This window comes from Passer domesticus, chromosome 2 (assembly GCF_036417665.1).
Source record: "Passer domesticus isolate bPasDom1 chromosome 2, bPasDom1.hap1, whole genome shotgun sequence".
Taxonomy (NCBI): Eukaryota; Metazoa; Chordata; class Aves; order Passeriformes; family Passeridae; genus Passer; species Passer domesticus.
The window spans coordinates 46,034,108-46,040,670 of NC_087475.1; positions in this window are offsets into that span (position 1 = coordinate 46,034,108).

Consider the following 6,563-nt stretch of genomic DNA (forward strand, 5'->3'; position numbering starts at 1 on the left):
ATGAGATGCATTTTAAGGTCTTCTGACTAGAGATACTTCAGAATTTTCCTGTTACACTACCTGTTTCTTTGAACTGTGAGAGCATAAAAAGTATACCATTTTTAAAAACTATAAGTATGAGACTGATGCTGATTAAAGGGTATATCCACAAGCAGTACTTTCAAGGATTTTGACTTTGATGCTGGCAGAACACCTTAACCTTTTCTTATTCTAGCCGGTTGATTCATTCCAGCAGTGATTAGGGAAGATTATCACACCAAGTTTCATGATAGGCCAAATAAATAATTTGTGAAATCCCATGAAAAATGTTCCTTTAATCATCTATTCCTTCTAGTGTATATTTAGGATGTACTCCACACATGTTTAATGAGTTTGAGAGTAACTTGAAGCAGTTGCAATATAAAATCACCTGTTTGTGCAGTGTATAGCATAATAGGTGTGTTTCAACTCCAGATCAATGGGCATGATCATATGACAAATATCCAATTTTAAAAAAATACACAAAAACTTTGATAGATAATAATCAAGAGTAAAAAAGAATATTCTGGAAAATTTTGTGGGTATTATCTTGTGCTGAGCTTCCGAAGAAGCTGCTATACTTCATTCTAAAACCCCCAAAGACTATTTCCTACCTTCTGTTATTATTGATCCAAATTATCTGCATGTGAATATTCTATTTACAACAGGAATTTTTCATGTGATTTTACCTCACACAGATTGCCCAGAAATGCTATTCAGCTGAACTAGTGTGTATGATTTTGCGGGGAAGTACACAATGCAGTTGCATGTTTCAAAACTGTTCCTGTATGAGAAGCCACCAAAATGGAACTTGAGATAAACACAGAGGACAGAGGATCTACAGCTAGATATGTATGCTTGTGGTCTTGAAAATACACCTTACAATGAAAGAATGAGTAACTAAAATGACATAAACAGAATGCTGAGGCATATTTTTCATAGGTTATGATCATTTTTACAGCACAAAATATCAACTCTGATGTTGAAGAAACACTTTCCTCTATAAATAGAAAAAAGAACATGCTGAAGTTAGCAATGTTTAAATTGGAAATCAGATATGTTTTGCTTTATTTAGGAATTTTTTTTATATCAGCTCAGTAAAAGGCCAATAGGTTCTCACCAATTTTGCATTAAATTTTGTCTTTAATGTGGTGGCTTGCGTTTTTCAGTAGGCTTACATGAACAACCTGAATAGTACCTTCTTGTCCTAAAAAAGTAGCTGAAATCTGGAAATGAGCGACATTAACTGCTATGCAAAGTTTTCTCCCACCTGTCAATTAAAAGCATCTTCTTTTAAGGAACTGGATAGAAACAAACTTTTACACACTTTTAGTTAATTTTCACAAAAAAACTTAAGCTCAGTAAGTTTAACTACTGCTCTCAGGTCATATTCACTAACTATTTTTTCTTTTAAATCTCATATAATTTTATTCTCCTCTGAAAGATTTGCTCATGCCAAAACTTTATTAAAGAAAAATTGTCAGTGCTACACAATATTCATGTCTTGCATTAGCCACAAATTTTGTTACCTTTAGAGCAGTAAAGAAACTGTTCCACTATCTCTATTTGGACAACATTTCAATAGATCTCAGGTTTGTATTTTACTACTAATTTTGAAGTACTTGTTTAGATTTTCACTGTATTAATTCTGTGTGCATGAACAGGCTGTTCATATTCTCTAAGTTCTTGAAGTTCTTAAACTTTAAATACTTCCTTGATGAAGAAACATTCATTTTATGGACCTTATTCCACCTTCAACTTTTCAGCATGATGACTTTATAATATATCTCTTAGGAACTATTTACCGTAAATTGGAATTCATGTACACACACACACATATAAAAACCACCACCCTCCCCCTGTAATCGCATACCACACAGTGCTATAATCAAAGACAAGCTCAATTTGGGCAATTTGTTTTAAATAGCTTTTTTGCAATTAATGCCTGTAGAGTATTTTTAAGTCCTGTGTAATAACAAAGCCATCAGAAGTACCTACGCATACTCATAGCTATCAGCAAAGAGCTAGATCAATCAGTAAAAATAAAGTTTTTTTAGTCTATTAAAGCACAATCAGATCTGCCAGAGATGTTTAGACAGTTCATAACTGCCTCTTCCTAAAAAGTTGATAAAATGCTGATATCATTTGCACTATTTGATTAAGAGAAATTAAATAGATAGACAGACAGACACATTGCCATCTTTAACTAGCATGGGAGTTTCACTCTTTCAGGATTGTTAAAAAGCTTTGTGCCATAGGGATATACATACAAAAAATGTCTATGATCTATTCCTAATAGTCTTTAAGGTGTTGGATTGCCACAATTCTTATCCTCATCTTCATCATCATTATCATTATCTAAAAGCTCATGCTCCAGAAATCAGCTATTTCCAACTTGGTAGAAAAATTAAGTCACTCAGGCAGTTGATTTTATGCTACTCTATATTGCAACTCCACATGCATGCTAAATTCATATTTTGTGGCAAATGTTATACAAGAAGATATGACTAGCTTTATTTTCTTTATGTCTGTGTTAATCATCAGTTAAATCCTTGTTTTGGTATAATAAATATCTGTTTACATTTTTATTAGTTTTTGTTTTGAAACAACTGAAAAAACCTGACACAGCTGTGTATATATTAAAGTTGGAGGTAAGTAGGATTACATAATTTACCTATACAGGCTCTTGACCATCCCCATTTAAAATGAGTAGAAAAATGCATATTTATTATTGATTTCTAAACAAGCTGAATAAGGTCCAACAAAGATTACTAAGGCTGTATAAAAGCTGAAATTCTTTGCTACTCTGAGACTGGCATTTCTTGTGTTGAGGAATAAGTACCATCCATTAAAAGAGATGTTGGATTGACATTAAAGAATAATAAGGATAGATCTGAAACATCTTTATTGGATTGGTTTGCTTGTTTATTAGTTTTTTACTTTAAGATTTATTGATAAAAGTAAAGGCAACTGGAATCCCAGATGAAAATCGGGACTTCTTTCTTTGAGCTGAAGTTCTTTATCCCTAGGCTATAGCGTCACACGAGCAAAGGAGAGACAAGTTCAGCCAACTGTTTTGTTTTCTCCCCTCCTTTTACAATAAATATGTTCTATTCTCCCTCTCTTTCTGTGTTTCTCTTCCATTCCAGTGGATACAAATTAGCAAAATCTTTATAGATATTAAAGGTAAGAATAATGACAATTACATTAACAAAGAGAACTGTCTTTTACAGACACAGGTTAAGGGAACTTTGATTTCTGCAGAGGGCTTTTCAGTTTCAGAATCCTAGTAAGAGACAGTTTGGTGGAAATAACTAGCATTTTCTTAAACACTGTATTTAATTTATTTTCCCCTCAAGAAAAAATCCAATTAAGAATCCAATTTATATTCTTGACAGCTATCAGGCAAACTTCTTTTGCTCTCTTTCTTTTCACTTTTGGTGTAAGAAGGGTGCTTGAGGCCAATTTATTTCAAAGTCCTATATCATCAGAAAGGTAGTTTTATTCTGGGCACTCTAGGTAAGGTAAGAGGTTCAGCATTCCTCAGGAACTGAGACAACTGTGAAATAGTTTGTTGCCCACAGTAAAAGTTACTGATGGTTTTTGAATACCAAGACCAAGGCACAAATCTTGATAATTGTAAAAAAAAAAAGTTCAAATTGCAGCTTTGTGAAAACAACATTTACTAAATGCAATTTAAAAAATTAATTCTTAATTTATAAAAATTATATATAGAAGCAATATATTAACTATAATTGTATACTTTTTTTCTTTTAGTAATAGCTCTCCTTTATTTGTAAAACTTCTAATTTATTCCTTCAAAAAATTTTAAGTTTGGTGGGGAAATTTGTCTGGCATTTCTTCTAGAGAGTAAACCACTGAGCAGTTATTATCAAGGTACAAGAGTACTTGATAACACAATCAAAAATCTCCATAATTCATGCTTCTCTCTTTATCTAGGAAGATATAATGATAATATGCAGTAGGTAAGTAAATTACAGAAAATTGTCTGTTTAAATCTTCATACATATTTAAAAGATAGAGATTCCTTTGCTAAGACAAGCTCTGCATCAGTCTTTTTTTTTTGCATGCCATTACTATGATTCTGCTGTTTCTGGAATGTTGTTAACCTTGTTCTTCCCAATTCCCTTAATAACAAATAAGACTGTGAATGCTTTCAGTTATTCTGCCATTCTTATCATGTACAGGAGGGCTTCTGTAATTAACCCAAGTATATCAGACTGTAAACTACTGTCACTTGGTTTAGTGGATATTGAGAGAGTGTTCAGCACCACTTTGTAGCTGAGGCTCACAATATTGCAGGATGTGAACTAAAAAAACAACAACCTCTTGTTACCAGTCATTAATATACTGGAAACTCTTTTCCAACATTTTTTAGTTCACCATAAATAGTGTCAAGAGTAAATTCCCTCCCAATGATTTCCAAGGGAAAGAAGTTAATGTCTATTGCACCCTAATTATTTGTATTTATTCTAAAATAATAGTCCAGTTTATTAGAGTTTTTGAAAAACTTTTCAAAATAAAAGTTAATTTTTTTTTGAAAACTGTGTTGTTTCTACTACATAAAAATACACCTGTATTGTCCTTTTCTCTTCTGCAAGATATACCAGACTGTTTTCAAGAGCAGCAGTTAACCATTGCTTTAAAATAGTCTAAAGTATAGAATAACTTATGCTGAAAATATTATGATTTCACTTTATAAATGCCAAACATCAAATGTTTTAAGTCTTGTTCATGGCAAGGTGCAGCTGTAGTCCCATACTACTTTTCTAGAGACTTCTTTTTTTTATATATAAATAGTGAAATACCAGGTAAAAATATCTTCCTGATGATCTAAAGAAGCAGCAGTGTTGGTTTTGTTAGAATTTGTGAGCACAGACTAAAATATATTCTGCATTATCTTACATAAGAAGTATTTAATCAATATGTGTAAGATCTATGTATGTTGCATACAGATCTGTATCTGCTGAGGATAAAGAAAAAAAGGAAGACAAAGAATGGAAGAAAAAAAATCATTATTTGACAATATGTAATAAAAAAACAACAGCAAACAAAACAACCAGTTCAAAGAAGAGATGCAAATTTTCTATGGCATGAAGAATGGAGTTCTTATGAGTTAGTGCTACACAACCTTTCCAAAATCCCTAAGCATCAGATTTCCACAGTTATAATATTAACATCAATTCTCTTGGGTTAGAAGAAAATAAAAGTTGTTATTCAAACATCTTTGCTTCATTAACTTCTATTGTTTTCATAGCATTACTGTTTATAGGGTTTCACAGTACTCTCATTGTGGCATGATATGCTGTAACTGTGGGAAATTAACATATTTTCTGAATGAGCACAGAAAATAATATTTTCTTTTTGAAGGACATCACCTAGAAACGTCAGAGAGGAAAAAATAGCATGGAAAAAATTTCCCTAGAAAATATATTCAGTCCTGAGTTTATGCTACCAGACATTTACGTGAAAGAAATGAAATTAGGGGAAAAAATAAAAGAAAAGAGAAGACATGTTGCGTTTTCAGTCAGGTGCTGAATAGATTTAGGAGAATTTCAACAATGCCTGTACACTGTATCAAGTTCCATAATTAGTCTGTCACTGAATTGCTGCAGTTATTAAAGATCTATTAGAATATGGAGGTATTCTAACAACTTTGTCAGATGGTTCTTTCTATGTGTAAATTCTCTTAATGCGTGAAATTAATTGAAGTATCTGAATCATCAATCAAACCCCTAATCAACATTCTAATCAACGGAGAATTATCTGACATGACAAATTGGGTTAATTGTCAACTGCACATCAGGAAAATTGAATTATTAATGAAAAAATAAAATATGACCCTTTTCAGAAGCATTTTTAAAGGTTAACAACAGAGTGGACCTTTTAAAATAAATAAGAAGGAACACCTGAAGTGTTGCTTGTGATCACTGCACAGAAGTATCTCAGAACAACAATTTTGTAATCATATAACTATCTCAAGAAAATATTTGGTTTGATCCCATCTACAAGGATCATGAGCAAATTAGATATTTATCAAATTTCAATAGAAAATATATTTTAGTGTAAAAATATTATTTATATATTTAAATTGATAAATAGTCATCCTTCTTAATAATTTAGCCACCATATAATAGATATTAACCTGTATATAAATTTCATTCAATCAATAAATACAGATTTTATTGAATTCAGTTAAAGAAAATGCTGTTATAACCACTTTTATTAAGGCTTCACAATTAACATGCAATTATTTGCTGAAAAAAATTAATTACTTTCACCTATATTAAGAATAAGGTTCTAAAACTTTGCCAGTCACTTCTAGTGTCAAATTCTGTCTATCAGACAGAATTTGAATTTATAGTTTACATTTGCTGAAAAGCCAGTTGTTAATCTTCCACAGCTTTGCCATTTATATGCTCTTATAATTCTGAAAACTGAGTGAGAACTACTGAGAAAGGTGAATACCTAAACACCAAATTGATTCTGTAGGCAGACATGTAGATCCTGCCACAGGTCTATGT